The following is a 21,244-nucleotide window of genomic DNA, read 5'->3' as shown; positions in this document are numbered from 1 at the left end:
GTATGTATATATATAAATATATATAAAATAATATTAAACATATTTCTGCATTAGTCATGTTATAAGAGAAGAATCAGAGCAAAAAGGAAAAACCTCAAAAAAGAAAAACAACAGCACCAAAACCAAAAGAAATAGTATGGTCCACTAAGCATCCATATTCCACAGTTTCTTTTTTTTTCTGGATTTGGAGAGCCTTGTCCATCATGAGTCTTTTGGAACTTTCTTATACCATTGGATTGGTGAGAAGAATCTAGTCTATCACAGTTGATCAATACATAATGCTGATGATACTGTATATAATGTTGTTCTGGTTCTGCTCATCTCACTCATCATCAGTTCATGCAAGTCCTTCCAGGTTTCTCTGAACTCCTCCTGCTCATCATTTCTTACAGCACAATAGAAATCCATTACATTCATATACCATAACTTTTTCAGCCATTCCCCAATTGATGGGCATTCCCTCAGTTCCCAATTCCTTGCCACCACAAAAAGAGCAGCTATAAATATTTTTGTACATGTGGGTCCTTTTCCCTTTTTTATAATCTCTTTGGAAAAAAGACCCCAAAGTGGTATTGCTGGGTCAAAGGGTATGCACGACTTTATAGCCCTTTGGGCATAATTCCAAATTGAGTGAGCATTAACTCTTAATAGTGAGAATATTTTGTTTTGGTGTCCTGAGAACTTCTTGAAAATTGTACCCATCTTTCCAAAAATGGAAAAAGAAATCATAATACAAATTTCCTCATATTCCACAGATGAGAAAATAGAAAGTATGTGAATGTGAAAGGGTGAGAATTGCACGAAGTAGGCGGGAGGACACAGAAAAATGGAAAGGTGGTGGAGTTTCTTTTTAAATAACAAAAATGGGATTCTTGGTTTTGGTCATTTTGGACAAGTATCCTTAAAAATACTCTAAGTGTGGCAATCTATCCCTTCATTCTCCCTTGAACATCTGGCTTCTTTACCAAAATGGAAATTAGGCAGCAGACAAAGAAAAATGTAAAGAATCTTTGCAGATCATTTCTATTCCTTTTCATTTGGCTTTCATAGGAAATTGTTTCTAAACTTCCTAACAATTATAACTATCCAAGAACAGAAAGAGCTACCTCATTTGCTCATGAGCTCTCCATCACAGAAAAGGATTCAGAATAGAAGATGGATGATTAGCTGTTAGGGATACTGCAAAAGGGATCCCGGTGTGGAATGCAATGTTGGATGGTTAAGGGCACTTCCAACACTAAGTTTCTATCATTCTATAGATGTAGCTGCTCCAAAAAGCTTTTGGTATGAAAAAAAAGGTTTGGGTATGAAAAGCAATAGAATGTAGTTGGTTAGGAGGAGTAGGGAATTAGTAGATATAAATGAAGTCAGTGGACTTTTTGTAGGCCAAATAATATGAGTTTTGAAAGCTATTTGCATGATTCGTGCATAGGATACCTTCTGGTCACTACTTTCCAAAATTAATATTAAAAGTGAAATTCATATAAAAATCGCTTTATGTTTAATAATGTCTTCAGGCAACATCTAAGAACATTTAAGAGAGTGGCTCGTCTAAATCAAGGACTAAAACTTTTCCAATAAATATCTGCTGAATTTTGTTTTATGTTTCATTCATTACTGCTCTTTGATTTTACATTAATCATTTTTGAAAGCAAGCTTCCCCCAACTCCAGAACTGTTCCCTCCTTTGTAACAAAGAAAAACTGTTTTAACACAAACAGTGACGACATTTGACAATGTATGCGACATTCTGCTCCTGCAGCCTCTCATCTCTCTATTGAAAAGTGGGAGGTTATGTTTCATAATTTGTTTTCTGGGACAAGATTGGTCATTACAGTTTCTCAGAATTGAGTTTCCTCTTAGAGATCTCCTCATTCATATTATTACGGTTGTTGGATATGTTGTTCTTCTAGTTCTGCTTGCCTCATTCTCCAACAATTCATACAACTCTTCCCATAGTTCTCTGGATTCTTCATGTCTTAGGGCACAATAATGTTCCTTTACATTCACATAGTAGTTTGTTTGCCATACTACAACTGATGGGTGCCCACTTTATCTCCAATACCATGGCACCACAAAAAGAACTGATGTAAATGTTTGGGTATATAAGTGACATCTGTGTCTTTTTCCTTAACCTTCTTGGGGCATATGACTCACAATGAGATCAAAGTTCCAAATTGTTTTCAAAACAGTTGAAATCATTCATAGCTCTACCAGCAGTACATATAGGGACAGCTAGGTGGTGCCATAGGGCATAGAGTACCAGGCCTCGAGTTAGAAGACATCTTTCTGAGTTCAAATCTGTCTTCAGACACTTACTAGCTGTGTGATCCCAGGCAATTCACTCAACCCTGTTTACCTCAGTTTCCTCATCTGTAAAATAAGCTGGACAAGGAAAATACAAATAATTCTGGTACCTTTGCCAAGGAAACCCCAAACGGGGTCACAAAGCAGCAGACACAACTGAAAACAAGTGACCAACAACCTCACATATGGCTTTCAACAATGACTGCTTCCTTCCTTTGTCATTTTCACCAACATGCTGTGTAACAGGTCAGACTTCAGTGTTTAAATGTTTATGTCTTTTATTATTAATTATTTGGAGTGTTTTCCCATACATTTGTTGCTAGTTTTCTATTCTTTTGAAAACTGACAACGCCCTTTGTCCATTTAACTATTGGAGGTTAGCTCTGATAGATTTCATAATGCAACACACAACCATGTCACCCCCCCAAAATACTAGTGAATGGTGGTGTCCTTATATTATTTACTTATATCTGCATCATCCAAACTTCTTGTTTCAGAGATGAGGAAATCAAGGCCCAGAGATATCAAACAACTTCTTCTGATTCCATATTCAGTGCTCTGGAAGGAGACAACATGACCCAAGGGAAAGAGTGCTTGATTTTGAATCGTAGGACATGTTTTCAAATCCTGATTCTGTTTCCTTGGGTAAGTCCCATAAGCTCTTTGCATCTCAGTTTCCTCATCTAGTTGCACCAGATACCTCCAAAGTTCCTTCCAACTCTGAATCCTGTGATCCTTTTCCTCCTAAGCCAAATTTGGGGGATCATAAAACATTGCAGCTGAAAAGGATATTAGAAATGATCTAGTCCAGGTTCTGGTAAACTATGTCAGAAGGCCAGGCTACAAACCAAGAATGGGGGGGGGGGGCGGTTAACGTATTTTAAGTAAAATAAAATTTTATTTTATTTTGTAAAAATAAAACTCTTAGCTCATGGCCCATACCAAAACAGTCCATGGGCAGGCCATAGTTTGCAACCCCTAATCTCATCTAAACTTCTCACTTTTACAGATAAGAAAAATGAGACCCCATAAATTGACCAAGATCACACAATGAGTTGTGACAAAACTAGGAGTCAAAACTAGACCTTATGACTCCTAATCCGGTGTTTTTCCCCTCATACTTTACTTCTTGTTGTTGTTGAGTCATTTGTGACTTTTTCACTTTATTGGGTTTTGGGTTTGTTTGTATTTTTTGTTTGTTTTGTTTGGCAAAGAATGGTTTACCATTTACTTCATCATCTCATTTTACAGATGAGGAAACTGAGGCAAACAGAGTTAAGTTACTTGACCAGGGTCACACAGCTAGTAAGTATCTGAGGCTGGATTTGAACTCAGGTCTTCCTGACTCCAGGCCTGGCGCTCTATCCACTGTGCCACCTAGCTGCTCTTTCTACTGTGCTAATGCTCTCAAGTCTTCCATCTGGATTTAGAACTCCTATGGATGGAATGAAAGGAAATACAACATTCCTTAGGGGGCTGTAGCTGCCAGACTTCTTTGCTCTCTGCTGGGGGGAACGGGTGGAGCTATTTCTTCCTCATATGGGATGAATTTGGTGCATGATTAATCAAAGGCATCAGATTTCAGGAAAGTCATATTTCTTTCAATTTGGTCCACTTCACTCTTAACCCCACTGGCAGGCTGACAGCTTTACATTTTCACATCTTAACAAGTGGGTTGAACTGGGGAACAGACTTTTAATTAAAATTTGCCTTTCTATACATGTGCTGCCCTGCCACTTACATCGTAATTTTCAGGTCACACATGCATATTAGCACTACCTTTCAGCTGTTAGCAACAGCCCAACTGGTAAACTGCCAGACCCCTTAGAAAGTGGTGGCTCCTGTTGATAATCTGTATGCTATCCCCTCTATTTCTGCTTAATAAGCACTGGACAGTGAATGTTCCTTGGGAACGGCCAGACCAGATGGGCACACCTTCAGATGTTATAGTAGAAATAATAGTGCATGCTCTTAGCACCAGACCTAAATCTGGCAGAAGTTAGACTCCTGAAACTCTTCAAAAATGTAGAGCCAACAGAAGAGACACTTTCTTGAGGAGAAAAATGGAACTGAAAACAGACCGGAGAAGGGAGAAAGTGGAAAGGCACTTTGGGGTGCAATCAACCTTTCCAAAAAATTTGCCTTTACTTGCCAGGATGTTAATTAAGCCGGCTGACAGATTTGTTCCTGAAAAACCCAGAGCATATGGAAGCTGTGAAAAAAGCCTCCAGCCTGTAGGATGAAGAGAATGGTCCATTATTGTGTTGAACCAAAGTCATACCAAGCCACAGAGAGGAGAGGTAATGAAGAGACCTAGAGCTCTTTTGCCTACAAAGTTTTGTTACGCATTCAGACTCAAGTAAGAACAAACACTATGTTACACTCCACTTTCCACCTGATCAAAGAAAAAATTGTGATACTGAAAAAATCATCTTATCTCTCTGGGCTTCAGTTTTCATATCCAGGAAAATGAGTCAGAACTGAACTAAATGGTCTCCAAGGTCCCTAAGACGATGTACTTTCTTTTTCTCACTAGTGTTTAATTCAATGAAACCAATGTTTATTAAGTGCTTACTATATACAGTGATAGGTACTGAAATGAGAAGGAGATATATTAGATACTCCGTGGCCCCAAGGAGCTTATAATTGAGAAGAGACATGACACATACATTAACAACTATAATACAAAATAGACCATGGTGAAGGGATAAGAGAGATGGAAGTACTATCCAAAGTCTGAGGAAGAAAAGATAGTTTCTAGCTGGGAAGGTTGAAATGAACTCACAGAGGAAGTAGAATTTGAGGCAGAGTTTGAAAGATGGTTAGAATTTCAACAGACTGAGATATGGAAGGAGGAGAGGACATCGCAAGCATAAGAAATTATTTATTTATTACATGGAAGGGGAAAGGTTTAAGATTATGAGTCTTTTAGTTTGACTAATGTGTGTAGAGTATGTTTATAAGAGACAGGGTTTAGAGAGAGGGCTGTGTTAGATAAGTCTGGAAAGGTAGGATGGTGCCAGATGTGTGTGTGTGTGTGTGTGTGTGTGTGTGTGTGTGTGTGTGTAGGTAGCAGTAGAATTGATTGCCAGATTATGGACTTTGACTTTATTGAGAGAGCCACTGAACTGTTTTGAAGACAGAGGTAATACATGAGAACTATCTTTTTTACAAAATGAATATTAATCTGGCAGAGATTTCATAGAATTAAAAAGCAAAGAGAAACCTTGCAGAGATTGCTAGTCTCTTTCCTACCATCTTCAGTCAAGACCAGAGCTAAACCAGCCTGGATTAAAACAAGTCTAGAATTTTCCCAAAAGCCTAATATTAGCTGGTCAGAATTTCCTACAATGTACAAGCTAAGTTAATTAGACTTCCTACAACTTCTTTCCTTGCTCTAACAGAACCTGCTTAGAGTTGGGCCATCCTCAAGGGTCTATTGTTTGAAAATGTATGGGGGTGCCTATCTCTGTGCTAAGTTATAGGGAACTTAGCAGGGATTTCTAATATATTGCTACTTATAAATTAGAGGCTATAGCACCAGTCTTTGGCATTAAGCATTTATTAAATCATAGTAAATGTTAGTAAAAATAAAGCACATGGCTCCAAAAGTTCAGAAGCCCTACATTACCTAGGAGAGAGAAGGGATGAGGGGGGCAGTGTGTCTACCTCCTCAATCGTCCCAGCCCAGCATAAAATCCCAGGATGGGGAGAGGTGTAGAGAAAAGAGCCTGGGAAAGAAGAGAGAAATCCCCCTCGCCCCAAGGATTTTTATCCTCTCTCAGATGGAGGTGCGTCACTGCACATTGATCCAAGCTAACTGGCCAGTCCATTGGCTGACATGACGTGGAGGGTTGCCTAGGTGAGTTAAATTCCTTTAGGAAGGTGAATCTACATTTCTTTTACAATTCTACTGACTCTGGTCTGGCCTTAAAAGAGGCAAGGGGCAAAAACCCATTATTTTCTCACAAGGGCATGTGCCTAGTCACCCTCACTGTGACCCATACATCCATGAGACATCTTAAGACATGGTGGCTGATTGCTGGGCTCTTCCCCTGACTTCCCCCAGATCCTTGCCTTAGTGACAATATGTGTCCAAAGCCCCACAGGGCTCTCTCCAAGAAGCCACTATGTACACCGGCCTCAAGGAAGGTTGTTTGACCTCAGAGTTGAAGGGATTGAGAAGCAAACATGACTATTATTTAGTACTGATTTCCCATCAGAACACCTGGATATTGAGATGGGAATTTCATTTTCTGCCAGGAATGGGACAGAAGTGCATGTTCCAGGATCTTATTCATCTCATCTCCTGGGGGGAAATAATGAAAGCCCTTAATGGTTTTGTTGGGAAAAAGGAGCCAGAAGGTGGTGGATTGGGGAGGGGAGGGTGTGTCTATATTTGATTCAATTCTATTATTTTTACTATTGCCTCAATACTTACATACTCAGTTCTTATTACTACAAAGCATATCAATATATCAATATCAATTCATCTCTAGAGATGAATATTATTACCCTGTTTCTTTAGAATGTAAGTTCTTGGAAGGCAGGGGCAATGTTCAGGGTGGGCCAAAAGTTAATATGTTTTCAAAACTTTTTGAAAATCATTTTTTCTTTATTTTTTGATATTTATGAGATTTGATTTTTCACACATAATTAATGTAAATTCATTTCCTATGTATACTGTATATGATGCTATGGTATTATAAATTAAAAACAAAAAATAAAAGAGTTATTAAATATTGAAACCCCTTCATGACTTTTGGCCCACCCTGTATTTGCCATTCTTGATATACTAGAGGTTAATTAAGCACAAGGCCTAACACACATAGTCTGTTTACTACCTTCCTTAGACCAAAGGAGATCTCAAAATGGAGCCAGGTGGCTTAGTGGATAGAGGACCAGACCTGGAATCAAGAAAGACTCATCTTGAGTTCAAATCTGGCCTCAGACACTTACTAGCTGTGTGACTCTGGGCAAGTCACTAAACCCTGTTTGCCTCAATTTCTTCATCTGTAAAATGAACTGGAGAAGAAAATGGCAAACCACTCCAGTGTCTCTGCCAAGAAAACTCCAAATGCGGTCATGGAGAGTCAGACACAACTGAAACAACTGAACAACAACAAAGTAGAAAATGCATGTGATTTGGAGGCAGTGGATCAAATCCTACCTCCAACTCTTACTACTTCTATAATTTTGGATGAGTTACTTCCTTCCTATGGGCAATAGTTTTCTTCTCAGCAAAATAAGGAGTTTGTATTAGATGACCTTCAAGGACCTTTTAGTTCTAGACTTTAGGAACCCATCAATCATAAGAGTGCTGGAAGAAATCTTGGAAGGCATGTAGTCCAGGTCTATGGAAGGAAAGTGTGTTGTCTGGGGTTCCACAGTCATTTTAGCTGAAGAACTAGGACTAACACCTAGCACTCTTTCCACTGTGTAACCCTATTGTTTGCTAATTTATGTGCAACACATTACCTTCATTCTTTTTCCTATGCCAGACCCTGGCCCACAAACATCTTCCTCCATAATCCCTTGCATATAGTACAGTTATCCCTTCCACATCATGGCTTTCCCCATTGTAGTTCCTATAAATCATGGGTTGAAATAAGAAATTAAATAGGAATTTGGGGAGAGCTTCAAGGAAGCTGCAGGCAACATGCAAAAGCCAGCAGATGACACAGAAAAAAAAATTTAGAAATTCAGAAATTTTACAATAAGGTACCATAAGTACCCCATAAAAGAAAAAGAAAAAAATTCAGACTTCTTCTCTGGTACAAAGGGAGGGCCAAAATATTTTATACAGATTTTCTAGATTGTGGCGGCACTGTGCCTCTAACCCCCATGATGTGGAAGGGATAAGTGTACTGTTTGTTTATTTGTTTTTGTTTTTTTGTGAGGCAGTTGGGGTTAAGTGACTTGCCCAGGGTCACACAGCTAGTAAGTGTCAAGTGGCTGAGGCCGGATTTGAACTCAGGTCCTCCTGAATCCAGTGCTTTATCCATTGCGCCACCTAGCTGCCCCACGATAACTGGGTGAAATATCTCTTCTAAATCCCATAGCTCCCAATCTGCACAGAGACATCTTGGGTTGTTACCTAGCAGAGTATAACTTCTTCCTTCCAGTGAGAAACCTTTTGGTCACAGCCCTCAACTCTGACCACCTCCCCCACCCACAGCCCCAACAATGGGAAGCACCATTCCCATCTGCCTTCTTCACTAATTTTGCTCTTCAGCAAATATGAGTCTCTAGAATCATTCCTTCGGTTCTTAGCCAGATCACAGAAATGAAAGTACTCCATTTTTATGCAGGTGTCATGCAAACAACCAAACCTACCTCTCAAGCATCACTGATTTTGACATTAACGTTAAATGTTAAGACAAACAGGCCGGGCTAGCTTAAAAGATCTTTTGTCAAGTATAAGGCTACGGTACCACAAAAGTGTATGTCATACAAAATGATTAGAGTTTAGATTCTTTTTTTAAGAAGCCCCTGACCTTTATAATGACCCCAGAGATCATCTTTAATTATCATAAGGCCAGTAGGGCTATGGTTGAAAATGGGTCAGCTAGGTGGCACACTGGCCTTGAAGTCAAGAGGATCTGAGTTCAACTCTCATCTCAGACACTTTCTTACTAGCTGTGTGACCCTGAGGATGTCATTTTAACCCCAATTGCCTTAAACATCCAGGGCCATCTCCAGTCATTCTGGCTCTGGAGGAGAGAGTGAGGCTAGAAACTTTGCATAGTCCTCCCTCACTTAAATCCAACTCGGTGCAAGTCATGACATCACCCACATGTCATCAGGACAAACAACAACAATGGCTGAAGACACAGCATGGTGTTGAACTTGAAATCTGAAGAGGCTGAGTTTAAGGCCCACCTCTAACCAGCCATGAGTCCATAACTAAAATAGTGAACTTCTTTGCACCTCATGTACCTCATCTGTAAAATAGAAATAAGAATACAGGAGCCACAGGGTATGAGAAGATCAGCAGAAGCAAGAGACCTGAAGCAGCCAGCCTCTGGAGACTCAAACACAGCTAAATTCAACCAATAGTTTAAAGTGCCTGTTTTACACAGAGCACTGTGACAGCAGGTTGGTCCAGGGGAGCAGTGAAGTTTAGATATGACACAGTGTTGCCGCCACAGTTTACCATCTTATAGGGGATTAAGACACATATGCAGATGACTACAATGAATGAGGACACACAAGTACTTTAGGAGGAAGGCCATACTTGTAATTTCATGGGTAGAGGGAACTCTAGTTGAACAAACTCTCTCTACCAATGAGAACCATAAATCATTCTGCAACTTGGAGTCTATGAGAGTTGCTTGGGGCACTGACATTGTTAAAATGACTTGCCCAGGATCCTTTGGTATGGGAACTTATGGATCAGAAGTAGGACTTGAGCCTGCATCTTTCCAAGGCTAGTTCTCTGTCCTTCCCTCCTTCCCTCCCCTTTCCCCCCAACACCTGCCTGAGTGTCCCTCAGTCTCTATATGAAAGAATGTGCACAATAAAGTGATTTATGAAATGTGAATATGTGGGGTGGCAATGGTATATCACACAGGGCATCTGGAAAGGCTTGGGGGGATATTGACATTCTTTTAAGAGTTAGCATGGTGCAATGGAAATGCTAGATTTGACGTCACAGGACCTGGATTTTAATTCCAGCTCTGTTGCATACTAACTATGTAGTAGCCAGGATGACCCTGGGAAAGTCACTTAACTTTTCTGACCTCAATTTCTTCACCAAAAAAAAGTGATGAGGTCCTTCCTTTAGTTATGATCCTATAAAATATAAGAGGTGAACTGGTAGGAAGGGGAAGGAAAGAATGAAAAGGCTGAGAAAAGTAGGGAAGCATCAAAGTGTTCATTCAGTAGCCAATCAATAGTTAATCAATGTAGGTTTTTGAGGTGAAAGGAGCATCCTTTTCTCCCTCTGTTTCACTCCTTCCATCTTCCTCCTTCCCCGCCCCCCAACCAACCTGCTATCACAGTACTCTGTGTACAACAGGCACTTTAAAATATTGGTTGAATTGAGCTGTGTTCCTTTTTCAGCTTCTGACTTAAAAGATGACCAAGAAGAGGAGGAATAACAGGCGTGCCAAGAAGGTCCATGGCCATGTGCAGCCCACCTGCTGCACCAACTGCACCCACTGTCTGCCCAGGGACAAGGCTATCAAGAAGTTCATCACCTGCAACATCGTGGAAGCCACAGCCATAAGGGACGTCTCTGAGGCCAGTGTTTTTGACTCTTTTGTGCTGCCCAAACTGTATGTGAAACTTCATTACTGTGTGAGCTGCTCGATCCACAGCAAGGTAGTGAGGCACGAAAGGATCGGACACCCCCACCCAGCTTCAGACTTGCTGGTGCTGCCCCCAGACCCTCTCCAAAGCCAATGTAAAAAGCTATCTTCCTATAAAAATTCCTGAACTAATCAGAGGAAAATAAAATTGTTGGTTTATCTTTAAAAAAAAGAAGAAGAATTGAGCTGTGTTCAAGTCTCCAGAGGCTGGCTGCTTCAGGTCTCTTGCTTCTGCTGCTCCTCTCCTACCCTGTGGTTCCTGGGCCTCCCTGCCCAGCAGCACCTGCACCAAAACACAAGCAGGGACCATGAAGAAAAGCCCACTCTGAAGCCTTCATGGAAGGGAGGTTTTGATCACCAACTAAAGTGATGACTGGAGATTACCAGTAGATTTTCATGTTCACTGCTATCCTAAGGCAATCCTCTACTACTCTAAGTTGCAGAGAATGTGCAGATGGTCTGCACTGGTGGAGGCTGCTCTTGCTTCAGTGGTTCCTGTACCAATGGGATCACAGGTCCAGGCCCCTCTGAGCCTCCTGCATCATCAAGAATGGACTCCATGTCCACCTGGAAAAGAGTGAGCCAGGGGGCAGCTAGGTGGTGTAGTGGATAAAGCACTGGCCCTGGATTCAGGAGGACCTGAGTTCAAATCTGGCCTCAGACACTTGACACTTACTAGCTGTGTGACCCTGGGCAAGTCACTTAACCCTCATTGCCCCGCAAAAAAAAAGAGTGAGCCAGGAAGCTCCATGTAGGTTGGGTGCATAAGGTGAAGGTATCCAATGCCAAAGATCCATGGAGTCAGAGGATCTCACTTTGAATCTTGGCTTGGCCCCTTATTTTGTGTGTGGCCTTGGGCAAATCACTTAACCTCTTTGGGTCTCAGTTTCTCATCTGTAAAATGAAAGGGACTGGACTCGGGGGAAGCTAGGTGGTGCAGTGGATAAAGCATGGGCCCTGGATTGAGGAAGACCTGAGTTCAAATCCAGCCTCAGACACTTGACACTTACTAGCTGTGTGACCCTGGGCAAGTCACTTAACCCCCATTGCTCCGAAAAAAAAAAGAAAGGGACTGGACTCAGTGACTTCTAACATCTCTTCCAGCTCTGATCTTATGCTCCCCAAAGTAGAAAACTTCTAGTCCCTCTTTCCCTTGAGGAGCTCATTGTTTAATATGGAACAAGTGAGTCTAAAACTCCAGAGAATGGATTCATGCCAGACACTCAAGTTCTTTCCTTCTCCCCTTCCTAGGCTGTCTTCTCCTTTCCCATTCATTCCATCTTGGCAGCTGTTTATTGTGTAACTGAAACTGCAAGAAACTTTTTGTTTGGTTTTTAATTCAGAAGAAATTCCAGTAACTAAGTTCTTGCTGCTTAATAGTTTTCTTCTTTTTTTAATCCCTAGCTCTGCTCCCAGGAATTCAACTTTTCCCTTGGGATTGAGTGTTCACAGAGGATTTATTTTCTATTGCTTCCCCCATCTCTGACACATGGTCCTTTTGAAAACCCACTCCCTGCCTGAGAAACCTCAAACATCTGAACTGGATGGGCAACTCACGCATCCCAGAATGCAGGGCACTTCCTGGACTGAACCGTGGGCCAGGGCTGGGGGAAAGTACAAAGAGTGTTCATATTGCACTGCAAAAGCCAAGGAAGTTAAGATCTGCTGAAAGATTTGCTTGGCTGGTCTCTCTTGTCTAGTCTACTGCTCATTCTCAGCAAGCCAGACGGGAGTCCAAGGTTTGGAATTTGCAGTCACTTGTGTTTATCTACCTTATTTTATTTAAAAGTCTATCTACTGGGGAAGCTAGGTGGCACAGTGGATAGAGCACCGGCCCTGGAGTCAGGAGTACCTGAGTTCAAATCCAGCCTCAGACATTTGACACTTACTAGCTGTGTGATGCTCCGCAAGTCACTTAACACCAATTGCCTCACTAAAAAAAAAAAAAAAAAGTCTATCTACCAAACTCACTACCAGGGTCATTTCCCTGTTAGCCCCTTAGTTCATATTTGCTAGTGCCTTTCAAAGAACATGATGGGTAAATTAAAAGAATCTATGTTTTCACTGTTGGCCCCTTAGAGAGCAGAAAGGGAATTAAGGAAATGTCTTTTCTTTGGAGTCCAGTGGCAGGGGCAGAACTAGGAATATTTTCATTTCAGAAAAAAACAGTTGGAGAGGTGGGAAGAGAGTACAGTGATAGGTAAGCAATAAGAAGGGTATGTGTGTGTGGTTTTCATAGTTCCAGTGATTACCATGGGCAGGGACCCTGCCAAGGAATAAGCTTGCATCCTCACACCACCCCTACACATATCACTATGATGGAGTCAAAATTCTATTTACCCTGGGCTAGTAATAGCTCTGTCCAACTGCTCTCCTTGTGAAGTGATCACTCAAATCTAGGGTACCAGATAATTCTCCTAAACACTTTATGCTTCTCTAAAACAAAGTTTCTCAGAAATATTGGTCAAAAAACCCTTTAGAATAAAGATGGCCAAGATTAGAGATAAGGCAAGACTCTCCAGGGAGACTGGCCATCCAGGGGCTACAGAACTCCCTAGATCCAGACCCTGCTCTCTCCAGCTGGGAGTCTATCTCCTGAGGGGGTGCCTGAGACAATAGAGGTTTGATCACGCCTCACCTGCTCTTGACAGCTCATTCAGAAGGTCCATGTGGCTGTCCTGCCAACAAAAACACAGCTGGTCATCTAAGCGAGTGAGCTCACTCTTATTTGTCCTCAGGCAGCCTCCCCCATAGGGCACATTCTCCCCTATGACACTGCTCTGAGGAGACCTAGTCATGGTCAGCTCTATTAGATGAGAGATAATGATGGGTAAACCTCAAAAGTAGAACAGTCAAGGCAGTGTTGACCCTGTGCTCTCTCCTAGGTGTTTGTCTGAAACTCTGGGCCTGTCAGTCAACCCATCAGCAAGAATTTATGAAGCCCTTACTTTGTGGCAGGCACCTCGATGATCACTGGGATACAATCTCCCACACCCCCTCCACTTAACCCACAAGAAAAACACAAAAATAACTAGGTATAGACAGTTGTCACTTTCCATAAGTGTCCACGGACCTCTATGTAAAGTGATTTTTACGAAATACAGATTTGGCCCTACCTACTTCACTACATAACAAATGCATATATAAAATAATACCTTTATTTGAGTCATAAAATGTACTAAAATGCAGACAGATTAAATACTGTGCCATGATAATCAACAGAATTATGAAATGAAAGGTAAAGTTATGACAAAGTATTCACAGTACTGTACAGTGAAGTTAATATAGGTGTGCAGGTTTCTATCAGAATTCTTTATGTAAAGTCAAATTTGCATAATGCAGATTTACATAAAATGAGAACTGTCTGTATATACCATATTCCACATATGCAGAGGGAATGGGAAAGGAGGGGGGGGGAGGGAGAGGGGAGAGGGGAGAGGGGAGAAGGGAGCGAAATGAAAGCAGTCTCAGAGCAGAAAGCACCAGGAGCTATACAAACTAAAAAATGGTCTCCTACATTCAATCTTGAAGGAATCCAGGGGAACTGAATCATAAGAGAGCAGGAAGAGTATGCCAGGCTTTGCTGGTGCAGAGATCAGAACGTCATGCCAATGTAGTTGGATAGCAGAGTATGTATGAAGGAGAGAGACATTAAAATGACTGGGCAAGTAGGAAGGGTCTAGGATATGAAGAGGTCTGGGTGAAAAGCCAAATAGGGAATTTTAAATTTGATCCAGGTGGTAAGAGAAGCCAGAGAAGTTTACTTAGTGAGAGCTGGCATGAGCAGATCTACTCTTTAGGAAAGTCACTTTGGTAGCCAAGTGGAGGATGGATTGGAAGAGAAGGAAATAGGAAGTGGGGAGCTCAATTAGAAAGCTATTGCATTAATGCAGGTGAAAGGTTTTAAAGACCCACACCAAAGTTTTAGCCATGTGACTGGAGAGAAGGGGCAGATACCAGAAATCTTATGAAGGCAGAAATGACAGGCTTTGGTAACTGATTGGAAATATGGGGTGAAAGTGAATAATCTAGGACAACATCAAGGCTTCAGGGCTGCTGAATTGAAAGGATAGTGATGGCCTCTACTGTAATAGGGGAGTTCAGAAGAGGGGAGGATAAGTTCTGTTTTAGACATGTTGAGTTTGAGATGCCTAAGGGACAAATAGCTTGAGATATCCAAGAGGTATTTGATTATTCATAACTGTAGCTCTGGCAAGAGAGAGTAGATATATAGAAATGGGAATCATCTATCTTCCTAGAGATGATAAGTGAGCTCTTGGGAGCCTATGAAATCACTAAGTGAACAAGTATGGAAGGAAAAGAAAAGAGGGCCCAAGACAGAGTTTTAGGGGTTACCCACAGTTAGTGAGAGTGACATGGATGAAGCGCTGGCAGAGAGACTGGAGAGTGGTCAGAGAGGTAGGAGAACAAGGGGAGAGTAGTGTCATAACCTAGACAAGACAGAGTAGCCAAGAGAAGGTGATCAACAGAGTTCAAAAAGGATCATCACTGAACATAAGATTTGGCAATTAAGAGATCATTGGTACCTTTGAGGAGTGATAAGGATGTAAGCCAGACAGCAGAGAGTAAAAAGGAAAAAAAGAAGCAAGTGAGAGGAAAAGAAGTTGGGGGGGGGGCGGGGAGGGAATTAAGGGAGATGGCTTTCTCAAGGAAATTAGCTGAGAAAGGCAGAAGAGGTAACAGATGACAGCTAACAGGGATGGTCTAATTAAGGGAAGGGTTTTTTTTTTTTTTTAAGATGGGATAGACATGGGCATGTTTATAGACAGTTAAGAAAGGAGCCACAAAATAGAGAAAGGGGGAAGGGGTAAAGGGAACAAGCATTTATTAAGCACCTTCCTTGTGCCATACATTATGCTAAATGCTATACAGATATCTTATTTGATCCCCCAACAATCCTGTGAAGTAGGTGTTATCAATATCCTGTTGAAGAAATTGAGCAGCAACAGGAGTTAAGTGACTTTCTCAGGTTTACACAGCTAGTGTCTGTGACTACAAGCCTAGTGCTCTAGCCACTGTACCACCTAGTTATCTCTAGGGAAAGATGGAAGTTTAGAGAGACAGGGATCGTGAGTAGAGGCAATCAGTTGGAGAACACAAAAGGATCAAGAGAAGAGGTAGAGGGGTTGATCTTGGCAAGGAGAAAGGGGAGATTGTGGGGGAAGATCTCTGAATTATGTGGGGTGAGAAAAAGGGGGGAAGAAGGAGCTCACATGGAATGGCATTAGGTTTTTTTTTTTCAGTGAAGGGGAAATCATCAGTGGAGAGGGTGGGAGAATGGGAAGCCTTGAAAGGCTTAAGGAGAAATGAGAATGTTTCTAACATCAACAATGGAGAACAGGGCAGCAAATCGATTAGGGAGTAGAATCATTGGCTTTTTTCAGTGAGAGACCAATTGAGGTTAAATAACATAAATTTGTAGTGGACCCAGTCGACATAGTTTCATGATTTTTCTCTCATTCAATTTAGCAGCATGTGAACAAGAGCAAAGGGGGCAGATGCTGGGAGTGATCCATGGTTGAGGTTTAATAAAGCATGATTAGTGATTAAAAAAAAATGGGCAAGAAATTCTAGCGTAGTAAGGAATGTAGAGTTGAACTGGTGAGCCAAAGGATCGAGGTAATAGAGTGTAGTCAGTGAGGGGAAGCTAGGTGGTGCAGTAGATAATGTGCAGCCAGGACAATTCTTCCTCCTGAGTTCAAATCTACCTGAGGCACTTATTAACTGTGTGACCCCAAGCAAGTCATTTAACCCTGTTTGCCTCAGTTTTGCCTTCTGTAAAATGAGCTGAAGGAAATGGAAAACCACTCTAGTATTTCTGCCATGAAAATCCCAAATGGGGTCATGAAGAGTTGGACATGACTGAAACAAATGAACATAGTAGTCAGTGAATGGCGCACAAAAGAACTGAAGGATAGAGAGAATTAAAGTTCGAATAAAGACAAAAAATAGGTTTGGGGTGGTAAGGCACAGAGAAAGAGAATAATAAAATATTAGGATCAAATAATATAGTTTTGGAATGCATGAAAATGGAGGTAGAACACCTGAGAATAACGGCAAGATGAAAGGCATGGCCATCTCTGTGTGTTGCTGAGGTAGAGAGGAGGATCGATCTAGATCTGTAAGGGATATTAGAGGGCATCCAGTCCAATCTCATTTTACTGATAAAAAACCTGAGGCCAAAGGAGGCTACTGGCTACTTGGCCAGGTCACACGGGCATTAAGTGGCAGTTCAAATTTGAACCCAAATCCTCTGATAAAGCTATTGGAATCAATCGTGCCATTTTGTTAGACTGAATAATCAGGAATTAGGAAGGTTGAAGTGCTTTAGTTAGTATAAGGATAGGAATTAGGGTGAAGAGAAGGACTCTAAACCATTCACTGAATTTATTGAGGAAGGAAGGAGAGGGCCACCAGGATCTGGATTGGGTAATAATTTTGAATCTTGTGAACCACAAAGGAAAGGTTTTTTTTTTTTTTTTTTTTTTTTAGCGATGGTGGTAGAGGGAGAGTCTGGAAGTGGCAATGGGAAGCAAGCAATTCTGACTCCTCCATTGAGTTGGGGATATGAGAGAAAGTATCACTATACTTGGAAGGGTGCTTTCCACAGACACATCCCCATCAAACCGTTCCTGGCACCTTCCTACTGGGAAAGAAATCCAGGCATTCGGTAGTATGGTACCTCCTCCCCCAATGGATCTTCTGTTTAGAAGGATTGGGATCAGCAAAAGACACAGGCTCTTAAATGGTTTCTGGCTCACTTCTGGTTCTACTCCTTAGTTGGGCATTCACCTGTAGATATGAATGGTCACCATGCTTTTTTGATTGAGTAAGAGTCCAGAAGAAAAGCAGTAGTAGCTTGGTATCTGACCTCTGTAGTCATTAGTCTCTATAGGATGTCACCTGCATTTCTAGGTGGGTACAAGCCAGCAAGGACGGATGTTCCCAACAAGTTCTCCTGGCAGCAGAAACCTTTACAATCTCACAATTTTTGCTCTCCTCTTATCCCAGCCATAAGATATGCCAGGCTGCCAACAACTCTGTGCATCACTGTTGCACTGTTTCCAAATGCATTGATTTGCCCAACACCCGAACTAAGAGCTATAACAATATTTAGACACCCCCATTATGATTAGATTAAAAGTGGATTGTACATCAGATGTAACATCTGCCAAGTCCCTGAGCTCTGCTCTCTGTCCAGAGGTAACAGAACCAGTTCCAATAATTAAGTGTTAACATGCAGTAGAGAAGCATCAGGGAAAACAAATCCATTTGTGGCAAGGGAAGGAATGGGCTCCCTTTCATTAGGCACAGTAGGCAACCAAAGAGAAAAAGTCCTCTGCATGTCCTGATATGGTTACAGGAGACACTTGGGACATGGGATCAGCTGAGTACCCAGAAACAGTATGAGATATAGGACCAGGAATGGTGGCAAGGATCCAATGAGAATAAAGGCTTTCTTCATTAGAGTTCCAAATGAAGTCTGAAGGTAAGGATCATGGAGTTCTAGAGGTCTTAATTGTCAAAGGAAAGTAACAAAAACTAGGCCGGGTGCTATTAAGAAGCAATGGGCAGGCTGTTTTCCATTGCTAATACTCCAGGGAGATGAAAAGCAAGAAAGCTACCAATTTAAGCCCAAACTACCCAAGGACGACAACTGCTGGTTATAACTTCCAAGAAGCAATCATTAGGTGGCTTAAGAGCAAATCTTGGTAATGGCTGCTGGGGTCTCAGAGACCCAAGGGACTGTCCCTAATTACAGCCAAAATTGAATATCCATTGTCAATAAGAGCGCCTTGGGAATGGGAAGGAGAGGGTTGTGTCTCATTTTCATGATCTCATCAAAAGTGTAGCTGAGGCGGTGGGGATCATGAGAGAAGGAAGGTGTAAAACTAGAAGGAACCTCAGTGATGATTTGATTCAATCCCCTCACTTTATGGATGAAGAAACTAAGGCCCAATAAGGGGAGGTGAGTTGTCCAAGGTCACATGTGTAGTAAACTCTGACAGTCAGAATTCCACCCCAGGAGTTCTGACTTGAAATTCTCTGCCCTTGCTACTGCAGCATCCGTGCAGAGGCCATAATGAGCAGCATTTGTTCCCTGCCCCTTCCCTCCCCCCCCAACACAACACAACACAACACAACTCCTTGGACATAGTGTGAATTCACTCTCAGCTACCTCTCTCCCAGGCATTTTGAAGTAAGCTGCCCCCAACACTAGAAAGGTATTTGATGGGAGGGTTCCTTCTCAATGGTTCTTTTTAAAGTTTGTGTGTAGGATGAGCCCTTCAGCCATTGTTTCTCTTATCTCACTTCCATGGTCCCCCAACACACTCTCCAACCTGAAACCAGAAAACGGTCTAGTCCCCCAATGTAAGGCGAAACTACCTGATCCTTAAACAAATTACAGTCCACCAAAAGAAATTAAACTGAATAGCAAATTAAGTTCTCAAATTTGAAAGATTTTAATTTTCACCAGAGGGTACGATTTTCAGTGGGGGGATTTTGCTTCACTTCCCCCACTGGTCTATGTGTTTAATTCATCATGAGAGTTGAGCTTTAAAGTAATGACTAAAACTTCCAATCCCTGGGAGTGTGGAAAAAAGGAAATAAACCAAAGAAAGTTATATTCGTTTTCTTATTGAAAAGGTCAAACATATCTTCACACTTTTTCCTTTTTCTTTAAAGAAATGCTAGGTTCTCTAGCTGTTCCTTAGGGTAAGACCAGGAGTTTGTGGGATGGTACCTCAGATCCTGGGACTATAACATGTAAACAACAAGAAATGTAGGATAATTTGAGAAGGGAGAGAATCCAATCACTGAGAGAATCAAGAAATCTTCTCACAGGAGGGTATATCTGAAATGGGCCCTGAAGGAAGCTATGGATTCTGAGAGGAGGAGACAAGGAGGGCATGGAAAAAGAATTCTAGGCATGGAAAAAAATGTGTAAAGATACACAGGCAGGAAACTGAATGCCAAGTTCCAGAAACAGCAAATAGGCCAGTTCGGCTGGAACATAGCGTGCATGAAGGGGAGTATTATGAAATTAGTCTGGAAGGAAAAGCTTCACACACATTAGCTATGCAGCCTGAGGCCAGTCACTTAACCTCAGTTAAGCCTCACCTATAAAATGGGGCTAAGAGAAGCTCAAATGGGATAATATATGTAAAGCACTTTGAAAACCTTAGCCTCAGTTTCCTCACCTACAAAATGGGGCTAAGAGGAGCTCAAGTGAGAGGAAAGAAAAGCAATCTCTCATGAGAGAGAGGCTGGGGAGCTTGCTTCCAGAAAAGCATGATGATGTGTGATGAAATTGCTCTACTACACCACCACCCCCAGTTTGGAAGATGTGTAGACAGTCTGTAATTGTTTCCAATAGTGCTTTAAGTGATGCAAAGCACTTTATAAATATTATTTCATTTGATCCTCACAACAACCTGGGAGCTAGGTGCTATTATTATTATTATTATCATCATCATCATCATCCTCATTTTATAGATGAGGAAACTGAGGCAGACAGAAGTTGAGATTTGCCCAGTCACACAGCCAGTAAGTGCCTGAGGCTAGAATTGATCTCATCTTCTTGAACCCAGGGCCATTGCACTAGTAAACCAAGGTCTGGTTATTGGCTTCAGCTCTTTTCACCTGGCTGTGTTCTGGTGAGAGAAATGTCATCCAGGAAGAAGCTCTGATCCCCTTCCACATTCTCACGTGGCCCATGCATACAGGCCTCTGTTCTTTGTCTCTTTAAATTTATTCTTTCCTGTTTTAGGTGATGATGATTGGAGATAGATAATGCCTTGTGAGCTTTGAAAGGTCAGGAGAACAAACCACCAGAGTCCAGGACCTGGCTTTCATGCTGGGATTTGCCAAAAGTCAGAGCGATCAAAGAGACGTCAGGAGTGACCTGCTTGACCCTAGCCTGCAATAGCAGGTATGCAAATACATCTATCTATTGACTATGATGAATTTGAAAGTGAACTTACCAGGGCAAATGTTATGAAGAATCTATGCTAAGTCTGAGTCTAGTCTCCTCAAGAAGGTAATATTGGGGAGAGCATATCCTCAGGCATTAGGAAATGTTTGTACTTGTGTCCTTGGTATTTCTTTGTGGTAAAAATCTCTTTGTAAAAGTTAATGGGTTTAAATTAAATGGAACTGATGCACTAGTCACTGGTGGCTAACAGTGGGGACAAACACATCAGAATGGAGACTCAAACCAATAGAATGAGAGAAGAACCATCCGAACCTTGCCCCAGAGAGGGAGATGTAGCTGGCCTCTCTTTGGAGACTGAGCTCAGAGCTCACCACATTTGTGCACGCACGTGCACACACATAATCTTTATGTAAGATTAGCACCAGTTGGGCCAATGGTAAAAGTAAAATACAGGTTTCCTTTTTTTGTTTTGGTTTTTGTTTTGGTTTGTTTTGTTTTGTTTTTTTTTTTTAGTGAGGCAATTGGGGTTAAGTGACTTGCCCAGGGTCACACAGCTAGTAAGTGTTAAGTGTCTGAGGCCGGATTTGAACTCAGATACTCCCGACTCCAGGGCTGGTGCTCTATCCACTGCGCCATCTAGCTGCCCCTCTTTTGTTTTTTAAAAAAGA

General features: G+C 41.6%; 1 protein-coding gene and 1 pseudogene across 1 annotated transcript in view; one reads left to right on the top strand and one right to left on the bottom strand.

Moving 5' to 3' along the window:
* Positions 1-21,244, bottom strand: part of CACNA1C (calcium voltage-gated channel subunit alpha1 C) — an 833,272-nt gene that overhangs the window by 545,551 nt on the left and 266,477 nt on the right.
* Positions 10,386-10,717, top strand: LOC122727991 (annotated as a pseudogene).

The sequence above is a fragment of the Dromiciops gliroides genome, chromosome 5, assembly GCF_019393635.1.
Source record: "Dromiciops gliroides isolate mDroGli1 chromosome 5, mDroGli1.pri, whole genome shotgun sequence".
NCBI lineage: Eukaryota > Metazoa > Chordata > Mammalia > Microbiotheria > Microbiotheriidae > Dromiciops > Dromiciops gliroides.
This window is presented reverse-complemented; position numbering and strand designations above follow the sequence as displayed.